At 34.3% G+C, this 26,513-nt stretch overlaps 1 protein-coding gene across 2 annotated transcripts in view; it reads right to left on the reverse strand.

Annotated features, from left to right (window-relative positions):
• Window positions 1–5,437: 5,437 nt before the first annotated feature.
• The window catches only part of LOC138398250 (zinc finger protein Gfi-1-like), a 139,958-nt gene continuing 118,882 nt past the window's right edge, over window positions 5,438–26,513 (reverse strand). For both annotated transcript variants that reach the window (XR_011235940.1, XR_011235941.1), the window contains exons 3-4: window positions 9,230–9,265; window positions 5,438–8,308 (exon numbers count right to left, since the gene is read on the reverse strand). The gene's annotated coding sequence lies outside the window, so the exon portion shown is untranslated. The remainder of the gene's footprint in view (window positions 8,309–9,229; window positions 9,266–26,513) is intronic.

Raw genomic sequence — 26,513 nt, forward strand, 5'->3', positions numbered from 1 at the left:
ATACAATGACCAATAATTTCTTCTGACTGGCAAATTTGTTTATATGGAAAGCTGTAACAGTGTATAAAAAACAAATCACATTTAGTTATTTGTTGACACATTGTCTTTCCTGGAAAGAACAAAAGTTATACTATTAACATAGAAAATATAGAATAGGTAGTATTCTAGTCATCTATTGCTGTATCACAAATCGTCCTAAAACTTAATGGTGTAAAACAACAACATTCTTTTATTGGCTCTCAGGTTTCAGCTAGCTGGTTCTGGTGTGGGATCTCTCTTATGAATTTAGTCAGTTGATGGCCTCAGACAGCTTGTCAGTGAGAGGCTGTCTGAGCATCTCTATTTATCTGCCCACAGTCTCAGAACTTCTCCATGTGGTCTTGCCGCAAGGTCTCATCAACAAATGAACTCAGGGCAGCTGTACTTCTTACATAGTGGCCCAGAGCTCCAAAGGTGAGTGTCCTAAAATAGACTGTGAGAAGCTGCGTGGACTTTCCTTACCTAGTCTCAGAGATCACAAAACTTCAAGTCTGCCATATTCTCTTAATTGAGGCAATTTCAAAGGGGAGAGAAATAGAGTCCACCTTGATTGTTTTACTTTTTTTTTTAATTTAAAGAATAACTATCAGATAATAAATTGATTTGTTTTCATGAATGTATAAATCCATGAAACAATCGTCACAACCAGGATAATGAATTTACCAATCACCCCAAAATTTTCTCATAATCCTTTGTAATCCCCCTACTGAACTTCCTCCCAACCCTATTCAACTCCTGATCTGCTTTCTGTCACTACTGATTAGTTTGCATTTTCTAGATTTTATATAAATTGAATCCTACAGGATGTACACTTTGGCTTCCTTCTTTCAGTAAAATTATTTTGAGATTCATCCATGTTGAATGAACTATCAGTAGTTCATTTTGTGTTATCAGGGAGTAGTATCCCTTTGTATAGATATTCCACAAGTTCTTACCGATTTTGATGCTATGGCTATTTGGATTGTTTCCAGTTTGGAGCTGCTACAAATAAAGCTGCTATGAATACTCATGAACAAGCCTTCAAATTGCTATATGCTTTCATTTCTCTTAGGCTTCATTTTACCTGTGAGTGAATTGGCTGGATCATATGGTGTATATTTAACTTTTTACGAACTTCCAAACTGTTTTCCAAAGTGGCCATACCATTTTACATTACATCTAATATATTTTACATTAATGCTGATATATTAGAGTTCTAATTTTTCCACATCCTCACCAACACTTGCCATGGTAAGAATTTTAATAAGGGATGATTATTGGTATTCCATTGTAGTTTTGATTTGCATTTCTCTCATGACTAATAATGCTGCCGTTCTTTTCATGTGCTTTAGTGTTATCAGTATATCTTCTTTGGTGAATTGTCTGAATCTTGCCTATTTTTAAATCAGGCCCTTTTTTTCTTATAGATGAGTTTTCAGAAATATTTATATATTCTGGGTGCAAGTCCTTTATCAAATATATGCTTTGCAAAGATTTTCTTCCAGTCTGTGGCTTGTGTTTTCAGTTTCTTAGTAGTGTTTTTTTTTTAAAAAAACTTTTAATTTTGAAATAATTGTAGATTCACAGGAAGTGGCAAAAATAGTACAACAGTTCTCATATAGTCTTTCCACTGTCTCCTCCAATGGTTACATCTTATATAACTATAGCAAAATATCAAAACCAGAAACTTGACATAGTACATAGTTCTATGTCATATTATTAATATTAAATGTGTATATTCATATAACCACCACCACAGTCAAGATATAGAAAAAATCCATCATCACAAATACATTTCTTGTTGTGCTACCCCTTTATAGTCACACCCACTCCCTTTCTCCCACCATCCCTAACTTCTGGCAACCACGAATCTATTCTCTAATTCATGATTTTTTCATTTTTTGAATTTTATATAAAAGGAATCATACAGTATGTGACATTTCAAGGTTGGTTTTTTTTCACTCAGCATAATTTCTTTGACCCATCAAAATTGTTATGTGTATTACTTCCTTTTTTATTGCTGATTAGTATTCCATGGCATGGATGTACCACAATTTGTTTAACCACTCATTTATTGAAGGATATTTTTGTTGTTTACAGTTTGGTGCTATTACAACTGTGAACATTGTGTTCAGATTGCAGTGTAAAGGTACATTTTAATTTCTCAGGGCTAAATTCCCAGGAATATGATTGCTGGGTTGTAAGTAGTTGTTTAGTTTTTAAGAAACTGCTACACTATTTTTCAAAGTGGTTGTAGCATTTTACATTCCTACCAGGAATGTATGAGTAATCTAGGGTCTCTGTATCCTCACCACCATTTGATGATATTTGTTTTATTTTAGCCATTCTGATGTACTTACTGTGGTTTTAATTTGTATTTCCCTAATGGCTAATGATGTTAAACATATTTTTATGTGCCTATTTGCTTATATCCTCTTCAGTGAAATGTCTATTCCTATCTTTTGCACATTTTCTAACTGGATTTTCTTTTACTCTTCATATAGTGCATATAACTTAATTGTCAGATCAATCCTCCTTAAAAATGATTTATATAATAAGAAAAAATTTGTCAAATAGCCATTTCCAGCACTTTTCATTTCTATCAGGTCTCACTTTCTTTCTTCCTTAAGGAATTTCTTTAAATTTCTTGATGCACAGGTCTGTGGGTGATAAACTCTTTTAGCTATTGTATACGTGGAACATCTTTATCTTTGAAAGTTATTTTTGCTGGATATAGAATTTTAGCTTGACATTTTTTTCATTTCTGTAAAGATGTTGCTCCACCGTCTTCTCACTTTCATTGTCCTAAAGAGGACTCTACTGTCATCTTCACCCTTTTCCTCTGTCCACATGCCAAAGAATGTTATATACAACATTTTCTAACAACATTGTATTCTATTAAATAACATCATATACAAAAAATAACTCCAAATGGATCAAATACCTAAATGTAAGAGCTAAAACTATAAAACTCTTGGAAAAAAACAGAGGAAAAGCTTCACATTGAATTTAGCAAGGCTTTCTTAGATATTGCACCAAAGGTACATGCAACAAAAGAAACTATAGACAAATCAGACTTCATCAAAACTGCAGTATTCTGAGTCTATCATCCTATCATGTTGACTGAGATCAGCTAGAAAGATATGTGTAGCAGGAAAGAAATAACTAGGAAAAGAGAAGGCGAGGAATTCAGTTAATGTGCTTTGGGTTGCAAGCAACAGAATTCCTAACTAGAAGCAGCATAAATAATAGAGGTGTATTATTTCATACAACAAGAAGTCTAGATGTGGCAGTTTCTAAGTTTTTTAATTAACATTTTACAAATGTCACATCTCTGAGTCAGCTATTTAAGAATTTTCTTGGCTCTTCTGTCATTGTTGCCAAACTCCAAGCCCCCATCTTCATAAAACAAGATCTAAAAACAGGGAGGAGTGTGGGATTCTCCTCATGAGTCTATCTCTTTTTATACAAAAGGCAAATCTTTCCCAGTAGATTTCTCTTCATGTTCCATTGGCAAATGAGTTACATGTCCATCTCTAAACCAATCCCTGACAAAGGAGAGTGGAACGATGATGAAAGCTTTAGATCAATTATGACTCATCTTGTGGGGCTATGTTTACCTTCTCTGAGCCTATTTTTGCACAATAACAGAAGAAAAAAAACAGAGTTTTCTTAGCGAGTAAAAAGAGGAAAGAAACATATGGAAAATCAGAGTTAAGATCTGAAAAGTTTGAGTATATCAAAGAACAGGCCAGGAACCAGTTAAGAAATCTTTTTTTTTTTTTTTTTTTAAGAAATCTTATACTTCTAAATGTAGGCATCATGTAATAAAATATAATCACCTTGGGTTTGACATATATATTTAGCTGGCACGGGGTCAGGGTAAGGATAGAGTATGTACATAAAGTAAACATCTTGGGCATCCAGGCAAAATTATGCCTCAGTGGGAAAGTGTAAGGACAGTGGGCCTCAGTTTACATAGTTTATATAAAGAGATTTTCCGCTGTGAGGAAAATAGATAGTAAAAGATAATAGAGAGTGGTGGAGTACATGAGGGAGACTATGCTAGAGTGAAGCAAGGGGTAACATTGCAAACTCAAACCAGAGTCTAAAGAGGTACCTTGACCTTCTGCAGTTCCTCAAAGGGTGCCAGTAGACAAGATAAGTATTCATGGGTCCGTCCTTCTGTGTGTCCTTAGCAATACCTCAAAGTACCTCAGGGTCGAAGAGGCAACTTATCTGAGCATTCAAAAGGTCATTGAATTTAAAAATCCTGGTTTTAGCCAGTAAAAAGCAGAGTTCTTCATGAATGTGGGAGTTTCACTGTAGTCTAATAAAACTGTTGTCACAGAGACACTCTTTAGACTGTGTAAGCTCCTATCAAAGTCTTAATTACACTTCTTCATAGTAGTAACATTCCATGAAAATGAGGGCCTAGGAATACATCAGAAAAGGTTTTATTCTATATGTTTAAATCAGATTTAACAGAACCGAAACCTGTTCCAGCACATCAGGCACAAAGTCTCTTTGATCTTTTTGCCACTTTTAAGGAACATCTGCATCTTTGTAAAAGAACTAGCAGGATGAGTTTAAAGTTTTGACAATAGAAAGAATTGTTAGGAGAACCAATTCTCCTTGGTAAATTTCCAGAGACTTATAAACATCTAGGGCTTATAAACCTATAGAGTAATTTCCAAGAGTTGGACTTTAGTGGTGCCCCATTCCATCATCCTATTCAACAAAACAGCTTGCTATCACCATCAAAGAAGGACGGAATGGTAAAATTGGTTTTAACATTATCCAAACATTCACTTCACAAATAAAGAAACTCACACCCCCAAAAAAGTTAAAAGAAAAAAAAAAAAAGAGTACATCAGAAGATATCGTTCATGTACTCCACTCATTTCATTTCTGAGAGAATAATCTTAAAAAGAGATAAAATGTGCTAATGAAGATTGGATAGACCCAGATTTGGCTTAAGATGATGGCTTCACCAAGGGGCTGTGCTCCTCTAAAAGAACTCCTAAGGCAGAATCATAATTCTTATATGCTTATCCCTTCAATACTTGAATAAGGGAGAGAGTGGGAAATTCTAAGGTCTTGCTATAGTTATTCTGAAACTAGCACATCAGGAGTCCATTTATTCCATATACTTTCAGGCATAATGAACATTGTGAACCTCCTCAGTGGCCCTTGGTAGAGAATTCTCTGCCTAGAGATGATATTACACATCTCTCAGTTAATGCTGCAATCCACATACGAAACCCAGCCCTTGGGACAATTGCCATGTGGATCTGTAACACTCTTTGGGAGTCTCAGGTTCTATAACCCAAAGACTGGATGATACTCACCTGCATGAAATTTTTGAATGAAAAATACAATAGAGATGTATTATGCCACTTTCACACATTGCTTTTTTATGAGAAGATATAAGCACTAGAATAAAAAATGATGAACAGAATTTCCCCTATCAATTGGACATATTCTTCATTTAACCATGTGGAGACACCAAAACATGAGAAAGGCCATTATTCTAAAATATGGCAGAGTATTTTTATCTGACCGATGAAGTATGTTACTTTGGCTCATAGTGAGAACAGTGACCCAGCTGAAGGAGAGTGTCACACTTAAAATCTGGTTTGTAATGTGTCTTTCATGTCAGCAAATGACTTCTTTTCTGCCACATATCAAAGAAGCTGTATAGGGTCAACTGACCTCTTCAAAGTGGGTGAGACAAAAGTCGGTGCTGCTACATCGGCAGCAGGATTTTCAAGTTTGATTCTTTCCGCTAAACTGGAATAGTATAAATCAATCCGCAGCCACCTGGATAAGAGACAGCCCACTCTTTGGGTTTGTTTAAGTCACCTGGGGCCATTTTAATAGCAAAAAAGCATGAGTTTTTCAAATTGTTCAAATCAGGACACTTGTGAGGGTGAAAGAGAGTACTATCAATAATTATGTATAGGCATAAATGAGGTTTGTCCCTAGCAAACAGGGGCATACGGTCACCCTAGTCATATAGAAAAATGAGGGCAGGGTTGTAAGAAATGTAAACAAATATGCAAAGTATATCTACTAAAACTCTGCACTTTATGGCCATTATATTTTCATAGAAACACAAATGAATTTGAGTGCAGAAATCCCCTTCCAAGACAGCACTGGTTGATGTCATTTGTGTCGTTATCACAGGAGGTGGAAACTATAGATGGGAGAGAGCACTTCTACAAATAGCACAGGAGCTTCTGCTAATAATTATATTGTAAGATTACTATGGAGTAAAATGATACTTAAGAAGGACAGAATGGGTTTAAGAGTTCTGCTTTTGCTGCCTTCCATTTTGGTCACTTGTTTCTTTTTTGATAGCTACCGGCACAGAGGAGAAAAAAGAATCTGTCCAGAGCAAAAGATTCTGTCCTTGTTCCAGCTGTGAGTCTGTCATGAGAAGGAGCTCCTTAGACTCCCCCAAGGAAACAGGCCATGGCTGTAGGTCTCCCACCAGCATTATTTCAGCAAGCTCATACTTTCTATAACTAAAACCATTTCCAACCATGGAGAAATCCAGGAGTTAATTTTTGTTTCAAATCCTTTTAAATGTAAAGCACAAGCTAATACTAATTGAGAAATCTATTTAGCAAATATTTGGGGAAGAAAAAACCCACCATTTTTTTACTGTTGTTGTTGTTGTTGAAATGTTTCCCACTCCTTGCCCCCTCAAAAAAAGAGGGGTGCTCATGTGGGGACAGAAGAGAGAAAAGGAGAAAAGTGGCTTCAGCTCAGTGGAACACTAAAAAATGCACATGAATCAATTATGAAAAAAAGAAGGTCCCTTTGAATGAGGAAAAGCTGATTGGAATTAAGATAGGCTTTGTTCCTATCTGCAAGGTACAAGGAGGGGACTTTTCAGCGGAACAGAAAAGGGGGATTTGGGACTGTTTGGCTGCTTAATGCCATAGTGCTTCAGAGCCCATGTGAAAATTTGCTGCTGGCTATTAATCATCATTGTGCCCCTGCAAAGAAGCTGTTACAATGATGACTATATGTCATTATATTCCCACTGTAAGTAACGAATCAGAGAGCTGGGAAAGTTGGATAAGAGCGGCTGGCAAACTTTTAAGCGGTCGAATCTATTTAAATAAATTTACATCACATTTGCTACTTTCTCTGGTATGGGAATCATACTTTAAAATGAAACAATATGCTGTGTTCATGGGGCCTGGTCTTTTATTCCCCTGTCTCTGAGCCTACTTTCCAGGTCAGCCTTTGCCAGCGCTGACAGCACGCTTTTCTCATAGCCTCTCCTTCTCATAGCCTTTGGTTGCTTTCAAGTTCAATTTAGCACAATAAAGTTGTTATGCATGACAGTTTGGAGAGCAGAATAGGTGGTGTCTGAGCCCGCTGTGTCGCTACAAAGTGGGTCCATTCTCTGTGGGCCGGCTCAGTTACTGGAGCCTTACTGGTGGGATACAGCCATGGACTTCCAGACGTTCCCATCCTGACGAAAACAATTAGCTTCAAACTGCACGAAGCCTCGGGGTCAGCCTCCCTTTGACTGAGACTGCGCCATTTAATATGCTGCAGTGGATTTCAAATTTATGTTGATTTATCCTGTTGTGTTCCTCTTTTATGCACTTTATTTACAGATGTGTAAAGAACAAGGAAAGTTGGAATGCCCCATGCTTCAAGAGTTTTATTAGAAATCTAAACCATTGTTTTACATTTATTTTATAAAGAAATAGACTTGAAACATGTCAGGCTTAATTCCATTAGGCTGAACTGCCCAGAACAGAGCCCTGGGGTTTGGAAGACAGAATCTGAAAGGAAGTGTCTCCTTGGCTAAGCATCATCAACAAGCCAAACAACAAACAACCCTAAAACACCATCGTTGTCAAGATAGTTTTCTATTTCTAGTTGGAGGCAGACTACTCCTCCAAAATCCCACTCTGACCTGAAAGTGACAGATCTTTTAATAGAACCAAAATGTAATTTTTCAAGCATTACAAGCTACCATGTGCATTTGTGTATCTGCATATGGATGTATCAGATCAATTAGTGTTTAGTATTCATTAACGTCCACCCAAGTGCTTACTGTCTTTAGAAATAAGATACAAAATTCTGATGCCAGAAGACAACTATTATTCAGTTTTGACACTGCAGAATTGTCCTCATCCGGACAATAAAACATCTTCTCCTGTTTCTCTGTAGATTATCCTGTAACAAAGCAAATTTAGGTGAACTTTGCATTTTACCATCAGAGTCATTCAGGCCAGATGTCTTCAGTCTCTTAGCTCTCCTGGTAAAATAAATCACAGTTGTCTTGATTACTGACCTCACTAATTATAGGGTACAACCATCAAATAAGCCTCCTTCTGGATTCTAAATTAACTGAAAGCATATCTTAAAAGCATATTTCACTTTCCTAAAAGAGTTTATTATTTTTCTCAAAGCCATTTGTAACACTTAAAATATTTTCTTCACCAAAAAAGGTAAAATATTGACGGTAACCATGCCATATAATATTTGCTTCAACCGTGTACTAGTAGAGAATAGTAAAAAAATAAAAATTATACCATGGGGAGAATTTCCCCCAAATAATTTTATTTTCTAAAATGAAATTTAATGTAATTTCAAAAATGGTTTTGACCAAGTCACATCATTAAAAGTAGAAACCCATATCTAGTTTCAGCAAAGTTTCAGAAAAAGAGACAATCGTTTGCTCTGGTCATCTCTCTCCTTCTGCTATTATTTGAATATTATTTGGTGTCATTTTTAGTAAGACATTTTTTAAAGTCCCCATTTAGAATGGTTTTTGAAAATACAGCTGGACCGACAAAGAAAAATTACATTATGAGAGACAGTAAATGTGTCTGTGACAAAAGCTCCATATCCTTTCTAATTTTCAGATGGGATAATTCTTTGCCATTCAAATGAGTGAATACTCCAAAAATTGACCAAGCTATTTAACTGATAATATGCACTTAAATAGTCTTTTATTTTTCTTGAAGAAGTATGTCCGAAGCACATAAAAAAATTCCCACATACAAAAGTAATGTGAACAGAGGATGCTTAGATGTTAGACAGGAAGGGTACACCTGGAAGTTTATATACACGTACACATACAGCACACATGTAGAAGGCCTTTATAGTATAGACTGCAAAACTTAGCATGCCTCTCTTTATGTGGAATCTACAGTGGAAAAACATGGTGACTTACCGTAAAAGTTTGTTTCCTCATCTCAAAAGAAATTTCCTAGGAAAAAACTGTGAAATGAATACAAAGTAATAAAAGAGAGTTTTGGAAGGAAGCTTGAAGGATCATAACATGTCATTATGATTTTATATAACATTTACAAAGACCCTGAATTTTGGGCCAACAGATTTATTAATACATTCATATTCTTTACATGAGAAAAAAATACAGTAGAAACAGCTGTGAATAGGCAGGCCATCTTCACTTGTTAGTGAAGTTACTACTATTAAGCTGAGATGGAAGATGTGTGGTACAGAAGAAGTCTGATGTGGAAGATGATATATCTTCAATGTTCTGTAGTGGCAAAGGAAAGAAGGGAAGAGAAAGAAAGGCAAAATGAAAAGCTTATTACAGGGAGTGAATTTGAAAAGAAGTGAAGCAATATATTTAATAAAGGAGAAAGAGAGAGAAGGTATTATTCACTGTAAATGGCGTCACCAACTTTAGCTAAATTTTATCAAGGTTTTTAAAATCCTTTGGCTGAAACAAGCATTTGAGACAGTATAAGCTTCAGAAGAATATGGTATTTGGTTTAAATCACAGCTGTACCACTTGCTTGCTTTGTAGCTTCAGCTAGATTCTTAAATATCCTGGAGCTTCTGTCTTCTCATCCATAAAATGGAACAATAATCCCAAAATATGCAGGGTTATTATGGAGAGCAAGCAATATGGGTAAAGTGCCTAATACAACAATTGGAACGTAGCAGATATCCTACAAATATTGATTCCCCTTACCTCTCTAGTCTTTTGACATAGTTCTTGCAGTTCTCATCCTCAAATTTTTCTGTGGGTCAACATTAAGTCAAATTTCCTGACATAAAATCTTATAGAAAAAGAGACATTCTTGGTAACTAACCTTATCATGATGGATTCCAAATTGTTTGGACCTGAGACAAACCACCGCCATGTAAGTAGGTTTTATTTGCTCATGCTAGTTTGATCACTGAAGCAAATTAATAAAGACCTGAAGAAAGATTGCTTGTTCTGTGGCAAGGGTATCTTCCCTTATGTGGACGTGGGCTTAAAGAGACAATTTCATGATAACTATAAGATAAACTCCACAGAAAGTCTCCCAGGGCCTTAGTTAGAAACCTGAGATGTCAAAAGTCAAGCGACCCTTGACATTATAAAAAAGAATTCTGCTTAGCAGTTCGTCTTATTGCCCCAAAATAGTATGCTTTGGAAGAATAATGTTTATGTGCTCACGAAAAAGAATGAGCAAATTCATTGACATAACACTCATTTATTTACACAGTAAGTCCTCAGAGGTAGAGAATCATGCTTCCCAAGTAACAAACTTCATTCTTGTGAAAAGTCATGGAACCATGGATGAGTTTGACGGTGGGGGGTTTATCTCTTCTCGTTCCGTGCTTGAAATTTGCTTTGCTAATATAACCCTTAAAAGTATTTGGCAAAACTTAATTCAGGGCAAAACTTTCAGAAGAATATGTTCTACCTCTACTTATTGTACAGTATAAGTTTTCCAGCTTCTAGCAATAATCTCGACCAAGTGATTGGCCAAAATTATCTTTTCTAATGTACTGCTGCCTAATTGAATTCTTACATTAATAGTAGCCTTACTTTAGACAGTGCAATGTATTTTGTAGAATTAAATAGGCATATTTAATTATATGTTACATCTGACAACAAAAACAGATTTAATTCTATGTTGGAAACGTCACATTGGATGGAAGTATGATGAACATTTTTTACTATGTACAGTACATGGGCATATTGGCTTTTTTCCCCCAAGTCTATTACTTTTAATGTCAGTTGATTACATTCCTTAATGAAATGTTTTTTGCATATTTAAAATATGCAAAACATGAAACAGTCACCCAACTTGACTTTTAACCCCATCTTTCTTTAAAAATATTGGTAGGAAACCAAGAAGAGATTAGCTCCATTATATTTCTGCCTATTTCCTCGTCTTTAAACTATAATAAGACATATTTTCTTAGATTTTGTAATCATTTAGATGATTTTATTTCAAGACCTGTGAATATTAAATTAAACATATGCATGTTAAATAGGTCATTTGTGCAACATACTATCTTTAAACAATTTTTTTGTTTTTATGGGCAAGCTGTTAATAAAGAGACATATGTGCTGTTTTATATACCCACATGCTTTACTACCATTTTTTAGATAAGCACCATAACTTAAGTTGTCTTCCACACAAAGTTCTGGCAAGCTTCAATAGATTCATTAGTGGGTTTTTCTTTACAACCAACGAAGCTCAAAGAGCTCCTAACAATGGAGCTAATCACTGCCTCTTCCCTGACCCAAGCTTAGGTTTTCCCTCCTTTCACTCCAGACTCTTATTTCATTTCTGAGCAATTGGATTTCCGTGGCACTCCCAGAACAAATAAATATCTCCCTTTTCCCCTGCTTACATCTTTTGTGTATATTTTTTCTATACGACTGCCCGTATTTAAACTAGTGTGGTAATGGCAGGGTTCTTCAGGTAATCTTTCATTGGACATAAATGGTGTAGCATTAAAATGCAGATAATGTTACCTCAATTAGAGAATGCTGTGCAAAACTTGAAAAAGACGTAGCTAAATGTTTGGACTAAACAAGTAAGTCTATGTTGTTAAGAGTGGGGCTGGGCAAGTTGCATTTTCAATAGATCCCTTAATGAATAAATGTTAGACTGTATCAACAGTCCTGAACAGGCTTGTGGTTTGTGTGTGCATGAAGTGTAATGGTATCAATTGACTGGCTCTTTGTGGTTGCTATAAAGTACTCTTGAATGTGTCAATGGAGAGAAGGCCTGCAGACAATGAAGCCATGACAGCTGAATGTCAGCAGCGACCTTGAACCTAAACTGGTTTCACCATTCCAGTGACTCCAGCTACAGTGAAGACATGCACTGGAGCCGGACCTTCGGCATTGCCTGTCATTTTCTGTGTTCAGATTCCAAGCACTTAAGTGACAATTTCACCACATTGCTAGACCCTGCTAATATGCATCAGTGAACGTTCACTTATTAGTGATGGGGCTAACGATATGTTCAGCATTTTAATCAGACTTGCATTGGCATTTAAAAATACAAAACACAAAGCAAAACAAAGCATCATTCTAGACTAAATGTTTTATATAAGCAAACTCATCCAGAGAAGATACCCAAAACATGTCTTTTCTGCAGCAGAGGATTCTTTGATATCGATCTTGCATTGCATAGCATTACTGCACATACATTACTACCGTCTTTATTGCTGCAAATAGCACATGATTAGTTAATTAAAATATGGCATCAAGGAATAATTAATATTTGTAATGCAGTGTTTCTTTAATGAAAAACAAGAGAATTCTTCTAAAGGTCACATTTACAGATTAAATGTGTCTTTAACATAAATGGAATGTTATTAAGCTAGGCTCAATATTCAGGAGAGAACTACAAAGCCTTTTGTGGCAAAACACTATTAATGAATTCAAGAAACTGAATCCCTTTGCTAATGCTGGAGTTGAGCAAGGTTAGAAGCCCAACCACAACTGAATGTTCTTAATATGTTCACTGTACTCCACAGTGAGGAACTGAGGGCAGGGAAGGTAGGGAACTGGGTGGAGTGGGGAAAGAATGGAGAAAATAGAGGGAGAAAAGGAAGAGAGAGAAAGGCAGAGAGAGAAAGAGCGATGTAGAAAAAAAGAGGAAAGAATTTGGTTGATGAGAAACATATAGCAATGTGTATGCAGTAAAGAGCAGAAATACTGAATATTGGCATGCAGGAAGGATGGCTAATATATTTTTGGTGTTAAAATTTTATTAATATTATAGCACTATAAGCTGATTACAATTGACTCTAAGAAAAATGTAGCATTTGCTAAAAATGAACTATATAAAGAAAAATATTAACTTCATAATTATGAAGGTTTATAAATGCAAATTTGTTATTATGTCATTGTAGAGTGACATGAGGTATGATACAAACACTTCATTTAACTAGTACCTCTTTTGAGTCCTAGTCATCACTAAAAATGGTTGTGTGATATATTATTTTCCGACATAAATAAAAGTTGGGCACAACTATCCTCTTGTTTCTTTATAGTTATCTCAAGTTCTTATATAATAGTGAACTGCATTATTAAATTTGTCCTTAAAAGTCCTTTAAAACATACAGAGGGGAACAATGTTTGAAGGATATATCTGTGCCTTTTACTTGAAAAAGTTGAATACTGGCAAAGATTTTTGTATATGTTTCTAAAAAGATAAGGTCACATATATTTTTAAATATAATAAGAAAGTTTCTCAAAAATAAACATGCTACTCTGAGAAATGTTTATTGTTCAGAAACACTGGACATAAAATTTACTATCAGTTTATTTTGTATAATAATTACTATGAGTGTATTTTATTCAATTACACAGTATTAGAGAAGTAAGGGTAAATACATCATCTTGATTGCATATTTCAGTTAAAATATTTGCTATGTGAAAATAATATTTAAAATATTATTAAACTACCAAAAAATAAACCCACTGAGCACTAGAACAGATATTCATATAATAATCTAAAATCATTATCAACTTTCCTAAAAAAAAATGGACAAAATTAAATTTACTATATGGAGAGGTTCTTTGAGGACTCAAAATGAAAGTGCAATGAAGAAAACAAATAGTGATATAAAAATATTTTTCTTGCATTAACTTTTATGTATGTGTTTCCTAGAAAGAAAATCCTTTGATAGATTCAAAGATAATTTTCTTTCTAATCTTTATAGATGCATTTGCAAAGTTGAGCATTTAATTTATACTTTTTTATATTAGCATTATCACTTATAAGTGGGCTGATACCATGAGATGGCAGGTGTAAAAAAATTATCTGCTGCATATGTTTATTTTTAGTTTAAGGTAACTCTGTATTTTTATAATTTTTTCAATATACAAGTTTTATAATAGAAAGAAAATATTAGCATCACCCAGTTTTATTTTGAATCACTGAGATTTATGTGAATTATATTTACTAGGAAAATATCATTTAGAAGGTTTTTATATTTATATTGGCACTTAAAATGTATATAGATGTGGTATAATTTTTATGAATGTCAGAAAATAAAGGACCTCTACAGATGCCACCATTCATTATGAAGTGGCATCTCTGCAAACCCCTCCTATTGGTACAGTTTAAGTTGCCTCTTCACTCTGCAGTATGGAAGAACTTTCAAGGAGACAAGCTCCAAATCATGAAAAAAATGATGGTCGAAACGAACACCTATTTTTGCTGTTACAGTTATTTTAAAGTAGGATGCTAATTCTCAAATGAGAATTAATCCCCCGTGCATATGTAGGTTATGGAATTTAAGTTTAAATACAAAAGTAGTCAAAAATGAAATTCAGGTTAACAGGTCAACACAACGCCTACAGCTGAGCCATTCATTTTTGTTGGCCTACATACGTCAGCAATCTTGATTAAACCTAAATGTAGGTGGTGATATGTAAAAATATATTCTTCATGAAATAGTTAAAGGGTGCATTTAGTAAACATCTGACTATGTTATTTAATAAAACATTCTGAATAAATGCTTGCACTATGAAGAAATGATAGACCATTCTATGAATAAATTTGTGATAGAATTAGTGGTGAAAAAAATTGTGCAAGAAGTATGTACTGATATGGGTTTATTCTTGTACTTTGAGGTACATTTTGTAAAGATGTATGTCAAGTAGTTCTTCTTCAACATAAAGGAACTTAAAGATGTATCATTTTAGAATATGCTTCACTCTCTCAAAATCCCCTGAACTTTCTATTTCCAAAAGAAAAAAATAAGGTTAGGGTGAACTCAGAATTACTTATTTTCAAATTTCAGTGACTTGTGTATTTAAAATTCATCTTGATTTATTTGTGTATTTATTCAGCATATATTTATTTAGTTTATTGTGTGCAAGTTTCCATGTTTAAAAACAAGAAAAATAACACTGGATTTATGTGGCAACTTGCATTCTTTTTGTTTGTTTTTAAGTACCCAGTTTTTCAAATCTTGCCTGAGTTGTAGCTATAAGGAAAGACTCAAACCGGTTTCACGTGATTTGGTTAAATGCAGAACCCTTATCTGGAAATCATGCAAAAGCCCAATACAAGGCCCTGTCACTTGTCGTAGATGAAGGGGCTTCAGTGCACCTCTCAGGATAAAACAACCATTCTTAAGGAACCACTCAGCTCTGAATTTGTCCTAGGTTCTATCTACATATCCAAATTTTAGAGTCAGTCACTAATCTGGGGCATTTCTCTTATGTTCCAGACACAGCACTAGTAATTTTGTCATATGATATTTTACGTCATCTTTAGAGTCATTATGTAATGAAATTCCCGAGGCTCAGTAAGACAATGTGATTGGCTCCACGTGAAGAGAAGCTGTAGTTCGAATCCAGATCTCCTCTCGCTAAAGCCAGCCCTCTCAGAGATCCTATATGCCAAAATCACCACCTGACGTATTCAGGCCAAATAGTATCTATAATGAGAGAAAATATTAGTCAAACGAGAATTTGGCTGAAAGGATTTTTTTTTTTTTTAAATCCTAGTAAGATAGAAAAGCCTGTGTAAAAGAGAGTGAACAAAGATACACACATCTAGTACATATAAGCATGGGCTCAGAGTAAAAGAATTCTGAGATCTCCCACCTTCAGTCAATTCTCCCTCCAGGAAAACTTTGCTTTTCATCTCTGCAACAGGCATGAAGACCAGAAGTGATTCTTAGTGGGATTGTGCCTCTAATTTTAGCAAAGCTTGAGGTTAGGATGCTATGGCGGATACTGGGGTGCTACTCGGCCCAGCCACAATTCCATGCCTGCACATGGCCCTTTTCCGTCTATATACTAGTCCCACACTGCTAGAGGTCCAGGGGGAGGTGAGAGCAATGTACCAAGTTCAAGTTCAGATTCTGATTAAGGATGTCATCTCTCAAAAAAAAAAAAAAAAAAAAAACCAATTCAGAACAAGTTTATCCAGTGTCCAAATATTCAATATTATTATATATTTAATTTGCTTAGTTACATTTAAATTGTTCTATACTTAAATAACAATTTTTTCTACACTTTAGAAAGAAAAGTTGACTCTTCATATTGCAGCTCATGTTTCACATAAAATCAACTCATTTTAAAGGAAAATTTAATTAAATTCATGGTGGATATTTCCTGATCTAAATGAAAGTACATTTATTCTTTGGTTTTTGTTCATCGAAGTTACAAATTTGGCCAAATTAACATAAAACTTTATAAAATATATGTTTCTTTAAGTAATGTTTTTTAATCCAAAATGGGGCCAGATCACTGTCAATGAAATGCATGTAATATGAACACTCATAGCACTGTGAGTATTCACTTAAACTCTACAAGTTCAAGCTACCAATACATTTTCGAACAGAAAATTTACTGGCATTCATTTTTGTCAGCAAAAAATTTAAATATATGTAACATTTACACATGAGTGTAGTATGATAAATATTTTTGTCAAATTTTGTTTTTGGAATTTTTCTTCTCAATGTGAACTTATTTTACTCTATTCTTTCATGCTATTGTTTTAAAATAATCCAAATAAATACATAAATTTTATAGTGTTATACTGAAGAAACAATTAATTCCAGAGGTAAAGATTCTCCTGTAAATACTCCAGCTGCATGTTTTGTCCTGCTAGTACCTAATTGACTGCATTGGCTAAAATTGGTTGGACAGTTTTAGAAATGAATGTTATAGTGTAGTCTCATCAATGCTTAAGTAATTATTAATAAAATCCTAAAAAGGAGTTCCGTTGTCCAGAAAGAAAAATGCAGGCTCATTTTACTTATCACAAAGTTATATTAATACTATTGTATAACTAAGCACATTTGGAGACACCATGCAAATCTCTGTCATATTTACTTATAAACTACTGAGGAGACTGCTAATAAAATTAACAAATAAAAATAGCAATATTCAGTATTTAACTGCTCTTGGTCTGAAAACATATGAGAATTGTCACTTATAAATACCAAGTGCCGTTTAAATAATCAATGAATTCATTGTAACAAATCATCTGAGAAGTATTTGTGATGAGGTCGGCTCCCTACAATACGACCCCACATTTTAAGATGTTGTCATCTTAAAATGGTGACCTTCATGATTTCAGAGTACTAAGAATGTAGACTAGGAAATATGAGATACTTTTGAGTATTTCAAGGCCCATTGTTGTTTGGGTATGTACATACCATGGACCAAATAATGTCACATAAATACAATAACCACAAACGGTAAAAAGTTCAGTGGAACTCAGTGTATAACACTGATTTGGTAGTATCTTCAGACATCAACAGAATAGAAGGGCTCCAATTCTACCATACTGAAAGCAGTGGTTTTCTTCAGGTCACAGAGAGGAAAACAGAAGGACTCATTCACGTTAAGCCAATGTAGATTCAAGCAATATGCCTCAAAAATTAAAAAGTAATTTGGCAATAGTATCTAAGTAGTATCTGACTCTTACTTTACATGAAATGATAAGCTTTATTTATACAGTATAAAACCTAATTCATAATGTTTTTCTTTATAATCATTATGTGAGTATAGGTGTAAATTTACCTTGAGTTAACTCAATTTATATAAAATGACTTGGCTTTTCAGTTATTTCTATAGTATACTTTATTTTCAATGCTTTCCTTATAAAAAAATTTATTTAGTAATTAGGCTGCCTTGTGTTCAGGTATATGTCTTTTCATATGTCTATAAAAAGTAACTTCCAGAAAGTTACTTTCTGAAATAATACCTAAATGTCCATGTTCCTGTTTTCTCTCATAGGCAAGGGTCTGTTCATTAAGCTTGCATCAAAAATGTGTGAGAATTTGTAAAAATCAAATAGTTGCATCTCAATACAAGTATTGCACATTTCTCTCAGAATCTACAACAAATAGCCCGTCTTCTTTCAACATATATCTAAAGTTTAAGAGCCATAGATACATTATGAACTTTGTTGGGTAGGCCTTACACGGAAAGTGTAGAGTACAAAGTACATTATTCTATTAAAATATTCTTTTTTTCCTTTGGAATAATATCATTTAGAATGCACCTTAGCATATTAGGCGGTTGACAGATAGTATAAACAAAAATAGGTTTTACATTGCAGCTGTACACAATACACCTTTGTACAGTTGACTGATTGCTTACAACAATAAAAAATAATTGTAGTATTCTGCTGTCAAACTTTCTGGATAGTTTATAGTGAACTTCAAAAATATAGTTCCTTTTTCTCAAACGCAATTAATTTGAAGATTAAAGTAATGTGGTGCCATGAAATATAAATGTTTCACCCCAAAGAGGAGACTGTTATCCTGTAACAATAGATAAAGTTTCACATCCCGGTTTTTTGAAAGAATGCAATGGTACCACTTAAATATGCAAGGAAATGCTTTATGTGGCAACAAGTACAATATTATTAATATAAAAAAAGTATTTATTTATCAATTTTGACAGTTGTCATGGACATCACTGTTTCAAATGGCATTTTTGACAAAACAATTTGCTGGCTGGTAGTTACAGGGGAACTGAAAGATTTTTTTTTTTCCTGTGTATTTACAATACAAAAAATGCATCCTCAATGTAACTTTTCTGCTTAAGAGGAAAAAGAATGAGTTCTATAAAACAACCCTTCCAGTGCAGTTTCTATAAGAACAAATGAATGCAAGTGTTAACAAGGCCTAATCTTCCCTTTTGTATTTGTTTCTTCATTAAGCTCTAACTATGCTGTAGCTCTTGTACCCTGAAGATTTGATGTGAAGATGGTATGACAGGCTTGGCTTCTCCCGATGCAGCTGGCACTCCTGATGCCAAAAGCCAGAGCTTGTGGTAGTGGGATCAGGAGAGAGTCGTTCCGAGCACAGTTTGCCTGTCAGTTTCCCATCCGCCTCGCAGTGCAGCACTCCCTCCCCAAGTCCCCTTAATGAGAAGTGGAGGACAATACCAGTATTGTTGTTTCTACTCGCAATCTTGTGGAAAGAACAATCGCTGTTTACCCAAGCATTTGTATTACCCAAACTCTGTCGATAATTACTTCTAGAGTCCCTGATTAACTCTGCTCTCTGCCTCAGCACAAAAAAAGCTATTGAGATACACACCAGACAACTTTTTTTATCTCTTAGAGCCTTTTAACAGTTTACCAAATATAACTCAGTCCTCATATTTATCAGAAAAAAAAATGTACCTACATGATTTGTACTCAACTCATCAGGAGCTTGCCAGCCATGTAAGCAGCACAGGTACTTTGGAAGGCTTGAAAATTTACCATCACCCCACCCTCTCCCCTCTCTTCCCTCAAAAAAGTTAAAAAGCACCCTCTCCTTCCAGTTGATGTAGTCCTGTACCTAGGAGTCGATGACAAACACAAACAGATTTCAAGTAACAATGATATTTCTAGTCAGTGTATTGCTGTTAACTTTTTATGGTGAAATATGTAGAAGAAAAATTTCTAGTTATTTAATTACTATGCGATCTTATGATATGCTTTTGTTTTCTAAGACCTAACAAAATGGAACTGTTGCTATGTCTATTTCCATGATACTGGTAATAATTTTAATCTGTCACATCACTTCTACCCCCCTTCACGTCCCACCCCACATGCAGTCTGCTGTTAGCACTATGCAAAACACCATCATGAATATGCGTAATTATGGAGATTCATGGTAATTTTTCAGGGTTATCCGATGTGACGTTTATAGGACAGCAGCATACATCAATTTAAACGAGAGTGACAAATATCTTATCCTTTATATTTCTATAGTATTTTTAATATTTCCTTGGCCCCTCTCCAGGGAGTAGTGTGAAATGGTAAGAACTTGAATAATAAAAATGTTAAACAATCAAATGCTTTACCAGGAGTGTTTTTTAAAGGCAAGTTTAAAAAGGATTTTCTACCTGTTGAAGTTGAAAAAGTATAATATACTGAATTTTTTTCTTAGGTGATACTTTTTATCAAGCATCTTACACATTTTCAAACCAACAAAAGCATGGACATTTGCATGTGCCATTTTAAGATGAGGCTGAATTGCTTAATTACTTTTAAACTCTGCTTGCCTGACAGAATTATTTGGCAAACATGGTCCACCAACTTTATTAAGCATAGGCATTTGAAACAATAATCTAATTGTGGCATATTTGAATTTTGTTCTAAGTCTGTTGCACCTCCTAGAGACTTGCATATTATCTTTATCTCAGTGACTAATTAGGACTAGCTTGACAATTTCATATTTACAATGATTACCAAGTAGGAATCCTTTTCCTTGTTCAGTATGTTTGTCATGAATATCGTACAATACTAATTACATTGAAGATATAAAGCACCCCACAATTTGATTGAGAGACATCTCGAGTCTAAAGTGAGTAAATGTGAATTGTATCGAGAATTTTAAACCATGAGGCAATTAATACCTATTTCTCATGCAGCCACTAAAAAAGACGGAAAAACTGTGTGTGCTTAAGTCATTATATCAGCCATATTTTTAAGTGTATTAACAATAAAGTCATCAAAAATTGGCTTGATTGAAAATGACCCCCCAATTCCAACCAACCAGATTTAGAATTCCTTTTTCTCAAACATATACTTTCAGGATTTCAGGTTGAGGGTCAAACCTTCAAAATTAAATGTCCCTCAGTCCTATACTGGTGACACACCATCGTGAATACTCTCCACACAATTAGCAGGGCCTACTGTGGAAGTACACTGCTAATAGAAATAATAATGAAGGATACTGGGGCATTAGTATGCCAGAGTAGGTTGGAGAAACCTAGTTTGCATGATGCATATATAATTGTATGTTACATCTAAGTCTCACTGTATGTTGCTTTAGAAATAATTACTCAGAAAAATGTGTTTAACCCTTCCTCTCTTTTAAAGTTCCGATTCGATTAACAAAAAGTTCATTGGTGAAGTAAGCCTATAAGATAGCAGTGTCGTTATGAATGTGTTCTGTATTTGCATGTTTTTAAAGTGGCATTTTCTGAAGACACACAATTGCTATGTCTATATACATGTATAAAGCGAAGTGAAGAATTGATGCAATCATCCAGATAATTCAAGGGAAAAACCCTTTTGCCTCAATTATCTATTGCAAGCAAAAGTGAGGGGTTTAGCCTGAATTGTTCTAATAATTGCCTTGATTCTCTTCACTTTGCATGTGTAGACACATTTTACAATAATATTTATGTTCACATTTGCAATTTACATACATATAAAGCAGAAACATTTCTACACACAAGATGACCAAAATCTTTTCACAACAATAATTTCCACTCTTTAGTTTTACCTAATCTTTGGTAGGGTCAGATCATTCATGGGCATGTTATGTACGGTAATTGAATCAAGACAAAACTAGATGGACTCATTATGTTCATTTATTAAATGTTTGGTTAATAAACTGTACGTGATACTGATATCTCACTATAAAAAGTTCATAGGTTTAGTCTGCCTAAAACTTTAATAACGTATACTTCTTACTGGGTATAATCATAAATTAATCTGAGGAAGTAAATGTGATTCATATGTACATTTATAATAAAATACAACATTAAAACAAAGAAAAATTTCCAAGAAATATATCTTACATTCTACATATTTAAGATTTGTTATGAATAAGTTAATATTCATAAAGAAATCAAATACCAGGACACATTTTCAAAAGTTCCATTGACACATTAAAAATTCAGATATGTAACAGATTTGGCAGTGTTTTCTCCATATGCACTGACAGAAACAATAATATATTTAATTACTGACACTTGTATTATTTTACCTTATGTTTATTAAGTGTATAAAGTAGATTTTCAATGCATTTGAAAAATCTGTTCTGTTTATTAATACATGAGGACTCCTAAATTTCTTCTGGGCCTGCTTAATCACTATTTGCAGTCTTTATTCTGGCCCATGTCGAAAATGCATTCCAGAAAATATACAGCAGCTCCACTATGTTTCTTCATATTGGTACTGTGTCAAAATATGTTTTGTTCAAACATTAGAAATTAAATCTTGGTTTATTGAAATATTCCCAAAGTATTGGATTGTAAGCGTTTGTTTGGACAAACAATTAATACCTAAATGTTAAAAGACACCAGAATATTTTATGGACCTATTTGGCAATGAAAATGAACTATCTACATTATCAATTTGGTAGATAGGGCTCGTGTGTAGCATTCATTTATAATTTTCATGTTTTATATAAAAGTATGTAATTGATGCTTACAGTATAACCAAAATCTTCTCTGCCATAAAAACACATGAAGCAGATGCAAAATTAAGCATTTCAGAGTATTTTACTGCTCCAATATTTATTTAATTTATTCTTAAAATCAAGTGTCTGTCTCTAAATTTTATTTATGAAAAATCAACTTCCAGAATTAAATGGATATATTTTATAAATGCTGAGTGGGGCCTTGATAGATATTTTTCTTTAGAATTGCTAAAGAGCAAAATATAATAATTTGGTGGCAAACATCTGTCTGGCAATCATATATGATAAATTCATAAGAAATACAGGAAAGATATTTATTTACTGTTACTGCTAAGCCTGACTTTATTTATCTTAGAAGATTTTTCATCTATGAGTGGAAAACAAACTTTCCTTCAAGAGGTCTGTGAACCGAATAATAAATGTCAGGTCTAAATCCTGTATGAAAATCAGTCCAGTTTAATCCTGGATATTCTTCAGCATGCAAATGAAGACTAGAGGTTTCCCTGGGCCCGCTGTCATACAGGCAGCCAATTTACAGACCCTGGCACAGTGTATGTGTTATGGGCTCGCCGGCTGCCCCTCCCCCCCAGCCTAAGTCTTGGTCTCAGCTGCCTGCCTTTCACAGAAAACCACAAACCAAGGAAACATATCAGTAATAGCGCCCCGTAAATTAACTTGACATTTGATGCAGAAAAAAAACCTAAAAGCTTACAAAAGACATTGAAAACAAAAGCCACTGAGGACCCACACTACATATATTGTGGATTTAAGAGATCTGGAAGGTGGTTATTCTATTGTAACCAACACATACAGCCTTCATCTTCTTTGTTAAGACAATTCAGTCATTCTTTGTTACAGGCATAGTATCCGTCAAACAAGAAAACAATACTTTCCACCAAAAGAAAAAAAAAATCCTCAAAGTCCAACTGATATTATAATACTAATTTAATCAATGGGTTTCTTTTACATTAAAAAATAAAGCTATACATTCCTCATGTAAGAAAAACGCTAAAAATATGATTTTATGTTTCCTTGGTAAATAAGACATGTTGACATTGCTAAGATGTAAATAATGTAAGATGCTTTGGAGAATGGTATGAATCTTGCTGAACGTGAGGTATTCACAAATATGGTTGTGTCTTAAAATTTTGCCATTCAAGGGATTTAATTTTTTTCATGCTTGGAAACCCCTGAATCCTTTTTAGAGGAAAAAAAATTTTTTTTTTGATTCAAAGAAGGACTGTTGATAAAATATTAAATGGTTCTTTGACATCATCTGTGGTGTGGGGCTGGAGTGAGGCACTCAGCATATTTAAGCCATTAGACATGCAGGAATGCTAACATTATTATGCGTTATTGTGTCTGGCTAAGTGCCCCCACCCTTCTTCTCAATCTCTCTCTCTCTCTCTCTCTCTCTCACTCATTTTCCCTCCCTTCTTCCCTCCGCCCCACCTTTCTCAGAGTCTCTCCTGCCTCTCCCTCCCTCAGCAGGGCCTGCTACACCGCGTCTTACAAATGTCTGGCCTTATAGTTTACAAGCACAGAACAGTACTGGTAAAAATGCATAATCTTAGCATCTGTGCTTCTTGATATTCATGGATTTATTTACAAGTCCCTATGTTCTACTTTTTTTTTTTTTTTTTTTGCCTGTTTCTATGGTTTATATTACTGTCATGCCTATATTCTTGTGGGAATTTCAAATAAGAATCAAGATATAACTGGCAAATATTCTGTAATGCAGTCTGCATTTCCATAATTTAGCTGTTTTTTAAAAGAGACAATTTAAAGAGGTTTATGGACTTAAGGATATATGAAGAGTATTTTGATTGGCTTTTTTAGTACTTCAACTGCTTAAGGTTCAGTTTGTGTAAAATGGATGTAATAAAATAAATTTATGTACATGTATGTGCTTGTGTATATGTAAATGCATTTAGAATGAAAAAGTTCATAAATCTCAGTCAAATTTACTGATTAGGTTCACTATATTCACATTTGGCAACATTAAGATATTTCACAAAGGGTTCAAAGGTAAAAGGCTCGCATTTTACTTCTTTAGATACTAGCCTGCAAAAAGCTTAAATATTTACAAAGCAAGTATTCAGGCTCCTGTGTTCCCCCAACCCTCAATATACACACCCCTCCCATACGAGGAGCTAGGTTAACAGAAGCTTTTTAGTACATGTTATCAGTGCCAAAGAAATCTTTTTTTGTCTTTTTTTCAAGCTGTAAAGACAAAGTCTTTTGAATAACCTAATTAACACCAAAACTAGAAATTTAACTTACTTTACAATAATTTTCTAATCATTTCCCACCTATCCACCCCTTTTCCCCAGATAGAATTCTACCTTCATATTATCAATGTACTTATTTTGGGGTTTAATATTCACTAGTTTAAAGTAACATTGAAATCAAAGAAGTCCATATATATGTTTGCTGTTTATAACGCCAGCTTAATTACTAAGTGTTAAGCTGCCCAGACAGTGAAATGAATTTATGGATATCTTTCAAGACAGCAATATTTGGAAATTGCATATGAGAGAAAATGGGATGATGGGGGACACTGCATTAAATGGTCTTTACGCCAATATTCTTGAAAATTCACACTCCATGTAGGAAAATGTTAAATATGAGAACATCATGATAAAGGCTTGTTATAGTCCTAAAGTGTGGGATATATAAAATACTCAGATTTTCACATGTACAGTTATAACACATGCTAAGCAGCATAGATTATTAAGCAAGATTCATTCCTTTATTGGAGAGGGAGGGGAGTAATTTACAGACAAGAGCTAAGCAATTCTGTTTAACACAACTCTGTCTAGGTGATTGTAAGGCATGTGTAGTATTTTTCCAAAGCCCGTCATCAATAGTAAAGCAATTTACAGCTCAGGACATTTTTTAGAAGATACTCATTTTATTAAGAGTCAATAAGATAGGTTGTGTGGAAAGATATACATGTATTTGCAATTCATATTGTTGCTGTGTTTCTATTGTGTTCTGAGCTTCCATCATGGCTGGGAGATGGGAAGCTGGCACACAGTGCAGGAGGGTAAGACAGAAAGCCCCAAATAAATACTTAGAGCAGTTTCTAATTATCTCTTATTATGACCACCTTTCTTTCCCCCTAACCACCCCACGGTGGAGGGGGGCAGTGGGGAGTGGTGGAAAGAAGATGATTATAAGTACAGATCATATCCGTGCTATTAAATAATATTAATAATTCTTTTGGTCCAGAGGATGATGTTTTCATTCTGGACTTTCAAGCTCCTCAGTCTACCCATTCAAAGCGATGACAGAAAAATGAATCTGAATGTGTAGGCATTAAACATTTAAATTCTCTACTCCCTGGTCATTATATCGACTGTCATATTTTACACCTTCCCCTCCCCCACTATGCTTTTGCTGATTTGACTTCATTTACATTGGCTCATTATGCATCCGGTCTTTGTTCTACTGAACAGAATACAGTACAGTGACAAAGCAAAACTTACATATTGGCTGGAATATTTTTCTGTTTTAAAAATTAGGTTTCACTACTTAAATTTACATTTAACTTCCCAATATTGTTTAAATTGGAGGCAAGTCTTTTCTTATACAATAACTATAATCTATATGCAATTATTTTAAAAGTGGTTAAAATTACCTCAAAATGTCATTAGGAAATGACATTTAAGACCTTTTATAACAAATATTCTACTGCTACCTAGGCAATATTATCATATTAGAAGTATTAGGTTGTTCTTTCCAAGCCTCTGTCTGAATTTCTATGTAGGCCCAAGGAGCAAGCTTTTATCTATTTTATATGAAATTCATTGTTTGGAGCTGTCCCTTACGGGTCTTATTTTAATGTATCAAACAACAAAGGTAATGTCAATCCTTTAAAAAAAAAAGATTTCTGCTTTGCATTTCTTGCAATTAAAAAGGTTTTCTGATTTACAAACCAAATTTTGGTTAAATTAAAAGGCAGTGCTAGCTGACCGATCACATAGAAAAATATGAAAGTTACATTGAGCTTTAAATGTCTATTCCCATGACAGTGCACACTATCTTTTCATTTGTTACAA

The sequence above is a fragment of the Eulemur rufifrons genome, chromosome 17, assembly GCF_041146395.1.
Source record: "Eulemur rufifrons isolate Redbay chromosome 17, OSU_ERuf_1, whole genome shotgun sequence".
NCBI classification, from domain to species: Eukaryota; Metazoa; Chordata; class Mammalia; order Primates; family Lemuridae; genus Eulemur; species Eulemur rufifrons.